Source organism: Papio anubis, chromosome 16 (genome assembly GCF_008728515.1).
Source record: "Papio anubis isolate 15944 chromosome 16, Panubis1.0, whole genome shotgun sequence".
Taxonomy (NCBI): Eukaryota; Metazoa; Chordata; class Mammalia; order Primates; family Cercopithecidae; genus Papio; species Papio anubis.
In genome coordinates this window covers 65,884,506-65,900,826 of record NC_044991.1, presented here as the reverse complement: position 1 = coordinate 65,900,826, position 16,321 = coordinate 65,884,506, and the positions used below count along the sequence as shown (strand labels likewise).

At 46.6% G+C, this 16,321-nt stretch overlaps 1 protein-coding gene and 1 pseudogene across 1 annotated transcript in view; one reads left to right on the top strand and one right to left on the bottom strand.

Moving 5' to 3' along the window:
• The window catches only part of ARHGAP40 (Rho GTPase activating protein 40), a 49,603-nt gene that overhangs the window by 31,437 nt on the left and 1,845 nt on the right, over positions 1-16,321 (bottom strand). The gene's annotated exons all lie outside the window — the stretch shown is intronic.
• On the top strand, positions 3,501-4,476 carry LOC101016337 (annotated as a pseudogene).

The window sequence follows — 16,321 nt, the reverse complement described above, 5'->3', positions numbered from 1 at the left end:
CAAAAAATTAGTGGGCGTGGTAGCGGGTGCCTGGAATCCCAGCTACTCAGGAGGCTGAGGCAGGAGAATTGCTTGAACCTGGGAGGCAGAGATTGCAGTGAACCGAGATCGCGCCACTGCACTCCAGCTCAGGTGACAGTGTGAGACTCCGTCTCAGAAAAAAAAAAAAAAAAAAGTCAAGAAATTTGGCTCTAGTGTCAAATGGGTCTGAATTTGAATCCTAGATTTGTTGTTTATTAGCAATGTCACCTTGGGGAGTCCCCAAACCTGGCTGGGCCTTAGCTTCCTCATTTTAATATGAAGCTAACAGACTACCTTGGGCAGTGTAGTGTAAGAGCCGATTCACTCATTCAGCAAATGTTTATTGAGCCCTTACTGTGGCCAGTTACTAGGAAGCGAATATACATAAGGTGCTTAGAACAGGAAGTCCTCAGTCAATGTAGTTTGATCAATATACGTTGCTTCTGGGCTCTTCCTATCTGAGATTCAGACAGGGCAAGTGATTCACCCAAGACTGCCCAGCCAGTGAGTGGCCTCTAGTTCCTGTCCTGCAGAGTGGTCAAGGGCTTACAAGCGCAGACCATGGAAGAAATATATTCCCGCAGAGAGTCAGAGGGCTGGAGCCCTCACAGTGGCTTGGAGCCTTCCTGAATGCAAAGCCCTTCTCTCCACACACACGAACTTTCCCCCCAGGTGGCCTGGAAGATGAGGCAGGGCCTAGAAGTCCTCGGCTCCCATCCAAGCTCCCCTGCTCATGCTCTGTGCAGCTGTGGGCATGTCCCTTTTCCTCTATGGACCTCAGCTTCCAAGTCTGTAAAATGGGAAGGCAGGGGTAGAGAAGGGGGCTTTGCAAGGTGATCTTAGTGAGATCCTTGCCCCTGAGGTCACAGCAGGCAGTGAGAATAATATGACAGTGGAGCAAAGGCCTTTCCCAAAGGGCAGGGCTGCAGAAACCCATGCAAGGCTGAGAGCCACAGAAGCGAGAGCCTGCTCAGCGAAGCCGAGAGCCGGCATGACCGAGGGAGCAAGAATGCGGGCCATCGGGATGAGCCGGTGGAGGTGTGGCCGAGCCTCCCCTCCAGCAGCCAAACCAGGTCAGCTCAGCCTGGACCTGCTGGGGCAGGGAGCGTGGCCTGGCTTCAGCAACCCAGCCGAGGGCTTCCCCCGAAAGTGGTGAATAGGGCTTTGGGGGCAGCCTTCAATTCCACTGAGAGAGCCTGCCCTTGACCTCGCCACCCTGGCTCTGACGAAATGCTGACAGCAGAGGGTGTGGCATTCCAGAGTTCAACAGGCTGAGTTCCGTCCCGACCTGACACCGAGGAATCTTGGGCGAGATGTTTCACCTGTCTTAGCCTCAGTTTCCTCTGCAAAGTGGGGGCCAGTCAGAGCTATCCTCACTGCGAGCATCACAGGAAATGTAAATGAGACGTCTGACAAAATATCTGGCCTATACTAGGTGCACAAGAAATGGGAATTGTTGTAATAATAATAGGTACTATTATCATTATTGGCAGCATCACCATTATCCTCATCATAAGTATTATAGGTTACAGTGAGCGAAGGAAAAGGCTTTAGTCACAAGCTCAGGTTCTGTGGCCATAGGGACAAGTGACTCCAACACATGCCCTGGAGTGAGCTGGCATTGACTATTCTAACCAACAGGCATTAACAGTGACCTGCTGCAAGGTACTACTCTGAACACTGCATTAAAGTTCCTCAGGCCAGGCGTGGTAGCTCACACCTGTAATCCCAGTGCTTTGGGAGGCCAAAGCGGGTGGATCATGAGGTCAGGAGTTCGAGACCAGCCTGGCCAACATGGTGAAACATGTTGTATAATATACAAATAATTAGCTGGGCGTGGTGGCAGGCACCTGTAATTCTGGCTACTCAGAAGGCTGAGGCAGGAGAATCGCTTGAACCCAGGAGGTGAAGGTTGCAGTGAGCCAAGACTGTACCACTACACTCCAGCCTGGGTAACAGCACGAGACTCCACCTCAAAATAAATACATACATACATACATACATACATACATACATACATACAAACTTCCTCAAGCTCAGTACTAACAGCATGTCAGCAGGATGATTATTTGCTGTGAAGGAGGGCTGTCCTGTGTATTGTAGTAAGTTTAGCAGCATCCCTGACCTCTACCCACTAGATGCCAAAGCATCCCTCTCAGTTTTAACAATGACACATGTCTCCAGACCTTGCCAAATGTTCCCTGGGGAACACCATCATTCTGGCTGAGAAACACTGCTTAGCATGGATTAACTGATTTACTCTTCACAACTTATTATTATCCCATTTTACAGATGGGAAAACAGAGGCACAGTGATTAAGTGCCTTCTGTAAGGTTACCTGACTAGTAAACAGCAGAACTGGATTTGACCCCAGGAAGTCTGGCTCTGTAGTCCATGTTCTCAACCACTGTTTAATAAGCCGCTTGTACAACAGTCTTTCCTCAATTGTGAATGTTTTCTTTTCTTTCATTGGCCGGATGCAGCCTGTGGTTGGTGAGGGAATACCACTAGCCCAGATGTAGCCCCAGTTCTGCCTCTGATCAGCTGGGTTCTTATCCCTATCACCTGAGCCACAAAGTTGCTGGACTCTTTTGAACACGTCCCTTGTGCCATAATTATTTTTGGGTAATGATATGTTGTGGAGCGACGAATTTAGATTGTCCCCAGTGGGGCGGGCTGGAGGAGCAACAGATAGCCGCTGTTGGGCAGTGCCAAGCTTTACTTTGCTGAGCAGGGAATCTGAGGGAAGGTGACAAGTTGGTGGTGAAGGGAAAGGAGGGGAAGAGGTGGGTGAGAGAGCTAGCCGCCATCAGGGAGTGGCTGTGTGGGATGCCTTGTGCCTTTGGCTCTGGGCAAACCCAGGCATGCAATGTGCCTAGGTGGTGGGGTGGCCCTCTCACACTTCTATCAACACCATGAGAAGAGCCGTCCCTGGACAACTGCTGCCTGGGTCCCAGAATGAACACATGTGGCGCAGACCACAGCCCAGTAAGCAGGGAGGAGTAAGTTCAACTGGACCCATGGCTAGAAATGGAGCTGCCCAGCAGAGCCTAGGGTAGAGCAGCTAATCCCCAGCCACCTTCAGACACAGCGGTGGGAGTATATGATCATCGCCTCGGGAAATGATCGCCGCTGGGTTTGGGGATCATTTGTCACACAGTGATAGCTGACAGGGACAGCACACTATTGCACAACCCCAGCAGCTCTGCGGTGAGCCCACTCTGCCACTCAAACACATTCCCGGGTACCAGGTGCACATGCCACTGGCTGTGTGCACGCTCCATGTTCCACCCTATCTCCAACCCCCAGATAAAGTGACTCACCCGGTTCTGAGTCAGGAATCAATGAAGGATAGGAATTGGGCCTCTTAGAGCAGAAATTGAAAGGCAATCTTGGGGAAAACGGTGGCCACACGCCTCCTCCGGGATGCTGAGGGGCCGGAGGAGACCGTGAGGCCCGAGCCGGCTGCTCACGCTGCCATGGACATGGCCGAGGTCGAGTTCCTGGCCGAGAAGGACCTGGTTACCATTATCCCCAACTTCAATCTGGACAAGATCTACCTCACTGGGGTGGGTACCTGGGGCCTTTTAACCGTGGTTTACCAGTGGAAGTGCCCCCGTGGCTGGCAATTAACCTGAAGCAAAGACAGAAATGTTGACTGCTCCCTCCGGAGTGGATGGACGTAGGAAAGTTGGAGAAGATGAGGAATCATGAACGAAAGGAAGAAACTTTCACCCCAATGCCCGGCCCTTACTACATGGAACTTACCAAGCTCCTGTTAAATCATGCTTCAGACAACATCCCAAAAGCAGATGAAATCTGGACCCTGGTCAAGGACATGTGGGACACTCGTACAGCCAAACTCCGAGTGTCTGCTGACAGCTTTGTGAGACAACAGGAGGCACATGCCAAGCTGGATCACTTGACCTTGATGGAGATCAACACCAGCAGGACTGTCCTCACACAAGCGCTCAGCCACATGTACAAACTCCGCACAAACCTCCAGCCTTCGGAGAGTACTCAGTCTCAGGACTTCTAGAGAAAGGCCTGGTACAGGCTGCTTGCTGGGGGATGTAAGTGCTCAGGACAGGGTGAGGTACTCATGGTTCTGGAGCTCTAGAAGCACTTTCTAATGCATGAAAAACGTGTGATGGTGCAAGGAATGGATTCGTGATGTTGGAGAAGCAACAAGTTTGTGATTAGTCCTTAAAACTTAGCTCCCTGGGATGTTCTTCAATTCCACATCTGTTTCTAGAAATCAGCCTTCTCCGCCCCACCTCCGCACTTTTGAGAAAGAAAAAAGCTTTAGGCAAATAAGTTATCGCCCCTAGCAGAGCCACTTGGGTCTCCTGCATGGAAACCGTCACACTTGGGTAAGTGTTCAGTGACTGGTAGGTGTAGATAGAGCAGGAGTGGCCATGTGGCCAATGGCTTTTTTCCCCCACTTCTTGATCCTGATTTGGGCTAAATTTAGACGCTCCCATAGAGGTGGGTCACAGAGAAGGATGGTAGATGGTGCAGCTAATGATGCTGACCAGTGCTTATCCTCTAGACCCCAATCCACAATAAAAATAATGGACCCAACTCAAGAAAGAAAAGAAAAGAAAAGAAAGAAAAGAAAAGAAGAAAAGAAAAGAAAAAGAAAAGAAAGAAAAGAAAAGAAAAGCGCGGCGAAAATGGAACAAATAATCCCCAGAACCTATCGACATCGGTCTCGAGGTCTGAGTCAGATAAAGGTCATTGCGGTTTCAGGAGGTTCGGTCTTCGTCATCGTCGATCAATTTTATCGGTTTCTCTCCCATCTGAAGCAATCCCTGTAGGGGACAGGGTTAGGATGGGTGGGAATGAGATGTTATAAAAGGCAAGAATCTTATGCACATTTTTAGGTATCATCTTGCTGAGCTCCTAAAATCCACTCTGTGACTACAACTTTCCCATTAAAAGGGCGACCATTCTGGACAGTGTGACCTTTCTTTGAATTGATAAATATTAGCATACATCTCTTTCACATAACAATTAGAGCTTAGATCTGATCTGTGGGTTATGAAAGTCACAAGCTTGGCTATTTGTTATAGACAACAAGAATAAACATTCTGAGAATGTAATTAATGTAATTTAGCTTCTCTGAATCACACAGGAGGCTGGGCTGGGGAGACAGGGAAGGGCACAGCTGCCGGGCTTGCCCCCCTTCAGCTGTTCAAGTTGGGCACAAATCAGAAGAACAGAGGACCCATGCTGGGCCCAAGCTGCATCCCTAGGTGTGGAGACCAGGCCCAGAAACCTTCTCCAGGGCAGGATGCTTCTCCACCCTGCCCATGGGCTGGAATCTCCCAGGGAGCTTGCCAGACCAATGACACCAAACTGCTGGGAATGGGACCTGGGCACCAGTATTGTTGATTCCATTCTTAGCCAGGGTTGGGAAGTCAAGAATTATCCATTGTGTTGCTGGGGTTCAAGAGAATTGCATAGGTTTCAAGAGTTGGAGTGGGAACTGACCGATTGCATCGAATTCTCACATAGCACTCCTGGGAGGGGCAGCCTGCATTTTGAGATGGCTGGGGAGATTAAGATACTGCCCACGACCTCTGAGATGACAAATATTTGCAACTGAAGATCGATCTACCAATCTCCATCTGAGATAGCAAACCGCATCCCCTCACCACGTCCCCAACATGCACCCTGGATTTTCACACCTTTTAAATAGCTTGCCATCATTTTGAAAATGGGGAGGTCTACATTTTTAAGTCCTCTAGTTCCAATTTCTCCTGGGAAAAATAATCAGTGGAGATGATAATCCTGGGTCTCTGTCTCATAGAAAGTGACAATTGGCTGAAGCCAAGTGGTGGCTGCCTCTTAAAACGGACTTCCAGCCAGCAGCATAGCCCTGTGGTGCTTGCCAGAGGAAACTTTGAAAGTCGTTAAGTTGTAGAGGCTTGCCTGATCAGCTTCGCCGGGCCGGGTTATAGACACTTGTGTCGCCCTGAGTCCTTAGATTGTCATGTGATTTGTCCAATGTGTAGCCGCCACCACCTGGCGCTTGAAATATGGTATTTGAGTATGGATAGGGGCCTTCAGATTTTTAACTCTTCTTCCTTCCTTTCTTCTTCAACTTCCTCCTTTCCTTTCCTTTCCTTTCCTTTTCCTTTCCTTTCCTTTCCTTTCCCTTTCTTTTTCTTGCATTTGAACCAGAATCTCACTCTTTTTTTCCCAGGTTGGGAGTGCAGTGGTGCAATCTCAGCTCACTGAAACCTCTGCCTCTTGGGTTTAAGTGATTCTCCTGCCTCAGGCTCCCGGCTGGGATTACAGGCACCTTCCACCACGCCCAGCTAATTTTTGTATTTTTAGTACAGACAGGGTTTCTCCATGTTGGCCAGGCTGGTATCAAACTCCCAACCTCAGGTGATCTGCCCTCCTCGGCCTCCCAAAGTGCTGGGATTACAGGTGTGAGCCACCGTGCCCAGCCAACTTTATTTAATTTTAACTAATTTAAATTTAAAACTAGATACTTGTTTCATTTACTGGAAAAGGCCTAAATATGTTTAGAACAACTTGGGTACACAAATCTACTTTTCCAACTGTATATTTTATGAACTCTAAATATACGTTAAGGAGTTCTGATGAAAATTTAGCATCCTATCGGAGATTGCTGGAAATGAAAAATACACACTGGATTTTGAAGACTTCATATTTGAAAATGTAAAATATCTCATTAATGTTTTCTATTGATTACATGTGAACATATTCTGGACGTATTGGGTTAAATAAAATGTTGTTTTTATTAAAATAACATTAAGTATTAATGTCATTAATTTGATCATATTAAAAGTTTTAGACCAGGCACAGTGGCTCATGCCTGTAATCCCAGCGTTTTGGGAGGCCGAGGCAGGAGGATCATCTGAGCCCGGGAGTTGGAAATCAGCCTGGGCGACACAGCAAGGCCCTATCCCTAGAAAAAAATTACAAAAATTAGCTGGGTGTGGTGGTGCATAACTGGAGTCCCAGCCGTTCAGGAGCATAGGCAGGAGGATTGCTTGAGCCTGGGAGTTTGAGGTTGCAATGAGCTATGATTATGTGACTGCACTCCAGTTTAGGTAAAAGGGTGAGACCCTGTCTCTAAAAACAAACAAACAAACAAACAAAAGTTTTAAATAGGCTTAACGCCCTCTGTAAACCAAAAATAAAATCCTAAGCCCCCCAGCCAATTGAACAGACCCACTCTCTTGGCCAAGGGAATCCCAGGGAAACCTGCAAAACTGAATTCGTGGCCATGACGGGCCATGATGGGAGACTGGACACTCCTCATCATATGCTCCTCCCTTTTGTAGTTTAGGCACAGCATCTGACCAGCATTAATGTTAAACTAGATATCACAATTGCCAGGCATGGTGGCTCACACCTGTAGTCCCAGCACTTTGGGAGGCTGAGGCAGGTGGATCACTTGAGACCAGGAGTTCAAGACTAGCCTGGCCAACATGGTGAAACCCCATCGCTACTAAAAATACAAAAATTAGCCAGGCATAGTGGTGGGTGCCTGTAATCCCAGCTCCTTGGGAGGCTGAGGCAGGACAATCGCTTGAACCCCGGAAGTGGAGGTTGCAGTGAGCTGAGATTTCGCCACTGCACTCCAGCCTGGGTGACAGAGTGAGACTCTGTTAAAAAAAGAAAAAAGAAAAACAAAAAAGACATCACAAGACTGACAAAATGGACTTTTTGTGACCATAACATAACCAATTATAAACAGGATCTATGGCCGTGCCAGACGAAGGTGAACTTACACACCCCTACAAGCAACTCTGACCCGGTATAGTGGTTAACAGACTTCCTTCTCTTAAACATTCCTTTCTGCTGACTCCAAATTTTTAGACAAAGCTTTACGCCTCTAACCAATTGCAAATTAAAGAATCTCTGAATCCACGTATAACCTGTAAATCCCGGCTTCAAGATGTGCCGCCTTTTCCGGCCAAACCACTTATACAGCTTCCATGCTTTGAGTTGTGCCTTTGTCTATAACTCCTGTCTCCCCTAAAATGCATAAAACCAAACTTTAATCTGACTACCATGGAGACACCTTCTCAGGACCTCTTGAGACTATGTTCCCCAGGCCAGGGTCTCTTACACTGGCTCAGAATAAACCTTAAAATATATTACAGAGCTTGGTTTTCCTATTCACACCTCGGTTCCACAATCCTCACCATGCCCTGAGATGTTACACTCTGCCACGTGACTCCCTGAGGGTCCCACTTAATCCTTGTAGGCACCAGAGTTTACAACTCCTGGTCTATAACATCTTCCTAGCTGGTTTGGGGTAGGGGGGTGGCGCAGTGGGGAGAGCTTTTTAAGATCTTATGAAAGTTGTGGATCCTCTCTCCGGAAAATTGCACACACACAGAGATGTGTAACATTTAGAAAATAATTTTAGTGGTTCTCAGATCTTTGAAGGTCCATACTTGAGCCCCAGATTAAGAACATCTGGTCTTTAAAGCCTTCAGAAAAGATCAGCAGGAAGAACATCAGGCAGGTTGCCGTGGTTACACCTCCTCTTAGGCTGGCCTAGGGCTGAGGCATGGCCTTATTATCCCTGTCTTTGCTGCACACACCTTCACAGGGAGGGCCTCATCGCTCACTCTTCCATTGTGCGCTCAAGGGCTTAAGAGCCAGATTGTCATCCCACCTTCAGGTCTCCTGGCCCTGGGGTTGCAGCCGGGCTCAGGGCTTGAAAGCAAACTCCAATCCCATCTCTCCTCTGCCCCGCTCTCTGCTCCAGCCAGTGTGAGCTACGTATACCCCTCAGAGGCACCAGGCTCCCTCTTCTCCTGGCGTTTTGCCCAGCTACTGCCAGGAACACTCTTCTCCTTCCCATCCTTGGCCTGCTCAGTGCCTACTTTGGGACTGAGCTGAGGCATCACCTCCTCCAGGAAGACTTCCTGCAGCCCTCCTACAGGTGTTGGGCTCACTGATGTCCTGGCACTTACCACCCTCCATAGTCATTGCCTGTTTCTTTTCTCCTTTATACTGGGACCTCTTTGATACCAGAGACGTTCTATTTATTATTATACAAGCCCAGCTCCCAAAACAGAGCAGATACTGATAAATATTTGAAGGGTTAATACATTTAACTCAGTGGTTCTCAAAGTGGGGGCTCCAGACCTTCAGTATCAGGATCACTTGGGAGCCTGTTAGGAATGCACATTTCCAGCCCTCACCCCAGAACTACAGAATTAGAAACTCTGGGGGTGGGGTGCAGCAATCTGGGTTTGCGCAAGCCCTCCAGGTGACTCCAAGGCACAGATCTAAGCCCCAGGTTGGAGGGAGGCAGGATGACTCCTGAGGGTGGAGGCAGGTGACTGAAGTTTGGAAAAGCAATGTGGAAGAGTGGCTGCGGGTAGGCAGAATAACCCCCCACTCCCCATTACTCCCTGGAATCTGTAAATGAGTGTGTTACATGGCCGAGGTGGGATGAAGGTTGCAGATGGAATTACAGTTGCTAATCAGCTGATTTTGGGGAGATTATTCTGGGTTGCCTAAGTGGGCCCAGTGAAACCACTAAGGCCCTTAAATGGGGAAGAGGGAGGCAGAAGAGTGAAAACCAGAGAGATGGTAGCATGAGAAGGACTCAGCCCGCCACTCTTGGCTTTGCCGATGCAGGTGGACCACAACTTAAGGAAGGCAGGTGGCTTCTTGAAGCTAGAAAATTGATTGTCCCCGAGAGCCTCCAGAAAGGATCACAGTCCTGCTGACACCTTGATTTTTAGACCAGTAAGACCCATTTTGGACTTCTGACCTCCAGAACTCTAAGACAATACATTTGTATTGTTTCAGTCACTAAATTTGTGGCCCTTTGTTACCGCCCCAACAGAAAACATTGACTGCAGTGGCTAAGGACCAAGGCCCTGGAGTCACACTGTCTAGGCCTAGGTCTGTCCTCTTGATGTGCGGCCTATAAAATCAGGGTAATGGTGGGATAGTATACAGAAGGCAGTGAGGATGAAATAAAGTAACGCCTGTAAAACATTCAGCCCATAGTAAGTACTCCGAAAACATGAAAACACAAGGCTGCATTCGGACCAACGAGCAGCCGACAGTCCTCTTCAGATGGGGCGAACAGCCCCAGTGGACAGAGCAGTAACTAGAGAACTAAAGGGGGAGTGGGCTGAGAAGAGGCTTCCTGGAGGAGGTGGTGTTGAAACTCCGTTTTAAAGGAACAGTCAGTGAATGTCAGGGAGGAAATGAGATATGCAAATCTCCCAGGAATGGGGGCAGGTCTTTTATGCTGGGAAGTGCAAAGGAATTTCCCTGGGCGGATAGAAGTCTGTATTAGGGTTTAATGAGAACAAAATCGGTAAGAAATAAATGGTAGTGGGGAACAACTCTCCAAGCAAATTAAAATCCAGAAGCCGTAACAGAAGAAAGCTGAGCTGATTACATCAAGACTTAAAACTTTTGTATGACAAAAGACACTACAAAAAATGTCATAAGACCTTTTTCCTCAACTGAGAGGAAATATCTGCAAGAAATGATAGTGTTACTATCCAGTTTATATGAAGAGTTCCTGGAAAGCAATAGGAAAAAAAAAATACCCAAAAAATCTACTGGGAAAGTCGGCAGCAGATAGAAATCAAAAGTCACAGGAGATAAAATGCAAACGCCCTGTGCAGAAAAGATGTGGAGCCTCGCAAGTAATCAGGGAAATGCAAATTAAAACAAGGATGAACTCTATCTATCAGATTGGCAAACACAGAAAAGATTGCCAACACCCGGGGCTGGCAAGTGTCGAGAAAAGACATTCTCACACTTGGATGAGCATCTGCTGGTCAATTTGGGTAGAGTCGGTGATGCCTGACAGGAGGGAAGGTGAAGAAGTGGCCTCCACATTGCAGGCAGGGTGAGGACCCCAGGGTTGTGAAGGGCTGCAGCCTAACCGCTTGGTGTAATTAACACCTTCACCTTTGTTTCATTGTGAGTAAAGAGGGAAAATAGGAAGCTCCATCCGAAGGGACCTGCCCTTAGCTGGTTTGTAAGCAGGATCCGGGGAGGCACCTCCTGCTGGAGAGCCCTGGAGGAGAGCGGTTTACAAGGACTTTTTCCTGCAAAGCTGGTCAGAAGCCCCCAGCGGCAGCGTGGTCCCTGGAGTTGCGGTTCTGGGGTGGTTGTTCCAGATTTCGAACCAGGAGGATGTGTGAGTGTGAACAGCAGCCACTATCTGAATGGCACTGATTCTACAAATGAAGGATCAGGCCCAGAGAAATGAGGGAACTTTCCCAAGGATGAGTGGAGGATTTAGGACTCAAATGCAAATCTTTCTGCCACGCCAAGGAGTCAGTAGTCCTGAATGTACTTGTCCCATGAAAACAAGCCTGTGCTATTTGGAGTCAGCTCCAAGAACTTGCCCTTTGACCACTGATATCTGACACAAAGTGTTCAATTTCTACATGGTGTGTGCTGTACTAAGCCTTCACACGCATTAATGTCATTTTATCCCCACAACAAGTCTATGAAGCAGGTACTGCTGTTCACAACCATGTTACAGAAAAGGAACCGAGGCTCAGAAAGGTTAAGTAACTTACCCAGAGGTCCACAGCTGATAAGTGGTGAAGCTGGGCTTTGAGATTCAGGCTGTCCTTCTGCCCATGACACATTTAAGCCACGTGTAGGTGATTTATTCCGTGATTGGGCTCACATACAAGGGGGTGTGTCTGAAGAGATCAGTTGACATTGAGCCCAGTGGCAGAGACTTGAGCTACACATGAGGAAAATATGAGTGAAGGGGAACCTTGTAAAGGTGATTGCTTCTACAAGCCATCTGTGTGCAATCAGCCAAGTCCTTTAACCCATTATTGATTAAGGAAATCTGGCTGGTGCACCTGACTCAAAATGGGTCTTTCTGCCTCTCTGATCTGCCTTTGAACTCTGCCAGACACTGAGCATGTGAAAAGATGCTCAACCTCACTAATAATAATAAAAAGGGCAAATTAAAACAAGAGACAGGTTTCTCCCAATCCAATCAGCCAAGACTACAAAGAACAATAATGTCTGGCCAAGAATGTCATGTACGTTAGGAAACAAGCTCACACCCACTTGGTGAGTCTACTTGGGTACAACCTTCCTGGAAAACCACCCAGAATATGTTTCAGCATTTTAAATGTATACACCTTTGGAATCAATCATTCCTATTCTGAAAATGTATCATATGGATAAGTACACAAAGACATATGTCCAAGAACATTGCAGTATAGTTTATAACAGCAACCAAAAGAGAAAAAGAAGCAAACTAAAATTCCATCAACAGGAGGCTAGTTAACAAAAGTACTGTCCAGTCATAAAATGAAACATCGCACAGTCTTTAAAGAGGATAATGTAAGGGCAGGTATGGTGGCACAGGCCTGTAGTCCCACCTACTTGGGAGGCAGAGGCAGGAGGATTGCTTGAGTCCAGGAGTTTGAGACCAGCCTGAGCAACATAGGGAGACCCTGTCTCTACAAAAATTAAAAAAATAGCTAGGCGTGGTGGGGCATGCCTGTGGTCCCAGGATTACTTGAGCCTGGGAGGTTGAGGCTGCAGTGATTCCACCACTGCATTCCAGCCTCAGCCTGGTCAGCAGAGCGAGACTCTGTCTCCAAAAGAAAAAAAAAAAAAAGAATAATGTTGATTTCTATGTCTTTCCAGGAAAAGATATTATAAAGATAGAAATGTCATTTATAAAATAGTATACATAATATAAACCAATTCACGTATGTAAGTACAATTATGTAAATGGATTGGATCATAGATACATTTTACATATACATGTATGTAAATATTTATGAAGCACAAAATTCTATAGGATGTACACAACTTCTCACAATTGCTGTTCTTGTGGGTTGGAGGTGGGAGGGGCAGGTGGATTTCACTTGCTACTTTTTTTGCATTTTTATACCAATCATGAATTAACAGAAAATATATTTCTACAGGGAGCAAGGATAAGGGGAATCCCAAGAGAGTCACCTCACTCCAACTTGGTCTTTGAGGCACCTCCCAAGATCCATATTGCATGGTTTTAAGATTAAGCCCACATAGACAGTGAATTCTGTGTCGCCCTCACATTAGGGAACGTTCTGTTTGATGGCAACACGGACTCTGTTCATCCCTGCTCAGGCCTTTCCGGTCAGCATTTAGTGTATTATGTGGTAGTGACCAATGTTATGTCTTCCTCCTGGACCAGGCTGTGGACATCTTAAGGGCAGAGAGAGCATCTTATTCATGCCCACACCCTCATGTCCATCACGGGACTTCATGTAGAGGCAGTGAGCATTTCATTCATCAGGCAAATATTTCATGAGCACCTATACCTGTGCCAGTGCTGGGGCGCCGTGGGTAAACAGATCAGACCGGGGCTTACATCCTGAAGGTTGCGGTGCTGCTGGAATTTGTTGAATAACTAAATGACTCACAAGCAAGTGACCGGCAAGATGAACAGACTCAAAGGATTGGGGGAGCTGACCTAGTGACCCTGTGAGCCAATACACAAGAACATTGGCCTGGAGCAAACAGACCAACCCTGTTCCAGGGTAGTGGTTTCCGCTTTTTTTTTTTTTTTTCCCTTGGCAGTGGAATCTTTTCTCAATAAACAAAATAGGTAACAGTATATTATTATAAGCTGATTTTATAAGTTTAATTCAAAGCATTTACTGATCATACAATCAAGATAATTTTGGTTGACAAAAAACATTTGGGACACCTGAGTGGAGGTAGTATTTTTACTAGATGTTTAATACTTGGAAGATATAATAAAGATTAAATTCAAATAAAATGTTTGCAGAACCCTGGTTTAAAAACCACTGTTCTGGGCCGGGCGCGGTGGCTCACGCTTGTAATCCCAGCACTTTGGGAGGCCACGGCGGGCGGATCACGAGGTCAGGAGTTCGAGACCAGTCTGACAAACATGGTGAAACCTCGTCTCTACTGAAAATGCAAAAATTAGCCGGGCGTGGTGGTGCACGCCTGTAATCCCAGCTACTCAAGAGGCTGAGGCAGAAGAATCACTTGAACCCGGGAGGCAGAGGTTGCAGTGAGCCGAGATCGTGCCACTACACTCCAACCTGGGCAACAGAGTGAGACTGCGTCCAAAAACAACAACAACAAAAAAAAAAACCAACAAAAAAAACCCACCACTGTTCTGGAAATAAACATGTTGCTTTTTTTGTTTTGTTTTCAATAATAAAGAGAACAAATGGTTCAAATTTTAAACTCTCTTAAGTATTATTCATTTGTTCATTCAACCTGTAGCTATTAAGCACATTCAGTGGGTCAGGAGTTCTTATAGTGAATTCAATATTAATAGCCTCAAAGATCACAAGGAACCAGGAGATTAAGGGAAGGTGCTGTTGGAGTCAGGGGAACAGCCATAATAGATAGGTAGGTAGACAGGTAGATGGATGCATGGATGGATGGACGACGGATGGTTGGATAGATGATGTGATCAGCTGAATAACAGCTCCCCAAGATGTCCACATCCTAATCCTCAGAATTTGTGAATATATGTTATCAGGCAAAGGGACTCTGCAGATGTGATTAAGCTAAGGATCTTGAGATGGGGGGATGATCCTGGATTAGCCAGTGGGCCCAATGTCATCACAAGGATCCTTATCAATGAAAGAGGGAGGCAGGAGCGTCAGAGAAGGAGACATGGTGATGACGGTGGAGGTCAGAGTCAGAGAGAGATGTGAACGTGTTACAGAGCTGCCTTTGAAGATGGAACAGGACCATCAGCCAAGGAATGTGGGCAGCGGCAGAAGCTGGAAAAGACAAGGAAACAGATTCCTAGCGCCTCCAGACAGAATGCACCCCTACAGACCACTGATTTGGGGATTTCCAGCACTCAGAACTGTCAGATAACACATTTGTGTCTTTTTAAGCTACTACGTTTATGTGATATGTTATAGCAGCAATAGAAAACCAATATAAATGAGAGAGAGAGACAGAGAGAGATGATACATAAGCTTATGTGATTTGTTATAGCAGCAATAGGAAACATATAGATAGATGAATAGATAGATAGATTAGATATAAGATAGATAGATAGATAGATAGATAGATAGATAGATAGATAGATAAACAAATTTGTCTTTGGCTTCTTAAAAATTGATTCTCATTAAAATCCTATCCTGACTCATTTTTGCCTGGGGTGGGGCAGGCACCACGCACATAGGAGTTCAGCGAACACGCCATATGGATGAAATGGTCTCACTGAGCTCCCCCTCCCTTTCCTGAGCCTAGAAGTTGTTCCCTTAAGAGAATTCTAGGACTCAGTTGTCCTATGATCAGGATCACCTACCCCTGAATCTGCTCTCTGAGTACAGACAAGTCTCGTCTTCAGGTCCTTGGGCGGCAAATGAATGGGACAGTGGGGGTCTCCTGCTGCAGGTATGTTCCAAGCTAGAACACTTTTGGAGGGCAATTTGGCAGGGTCTACTAAGATTCGACCATTCCTTTTAAACTTGCAACTACAAGTCTAGGACGTGAATTTTACCCATGCAAGTCCCCAGAGGTGTTCATTGCTGTATTGCTTAGAATTGTTAAAAATTGGAACCAACCTAAATGTCCATTAGCCTGGAACTGATTCAAATTAACCAAAGATATCCATAAGTTGGATCCTGGCAGGCCATTAAAGTGAATGAACTAGATCTTTATGTTACTGACATGTAGAGATGTCCATAACATTAATTGAGGGGTTGTGGGGGGAAAACCTTACAATCACGTGTATCACGAGAGCCTATATGTGTTAAACTATACAAGTTTAGGTTTATATGTCAAAAAGTTCTTCCAAGGTGTATGTCAAAACTTTAACAGTAGTAAGTTTTCAAGAATAAACATACGTATTCTTGTACTGTTTGACTTTCTATAATAATCAAATTGTAATATGATGTAATCAGAGTGGGGGAAATGACTATTTGAAAATTCTAGTCTGGCTGTCAGCGGCAGGCTGAGCAGGAGTAAGGGGTGACCAGTTCTCAGTCGAGGTGACCACACGGCCACAATGACCCAGAATCTTGACCCAGAGACTCCTGAATCTTGAGCCCCTGGGCCCCCAATACTCTCTGCATCCAGAGGAAAAGAAAATGGCACACATTGGCGTCACTCATGGCCTCTAAGAATCTGAAAATCAGTGACCCCTGTAGGAGGCCAGCAGCATGAACCCAGGGCAATGCTGTGTCCCAGGAAGGGTCTGGGTTTGGAGTCCCAGGGACCAGGGCTAGAAACCATCTCCACCACCTGACAGCCAGGTGACCATGGGCAGGTCGCTGGGCTCTCCAAGCCTCTGTTT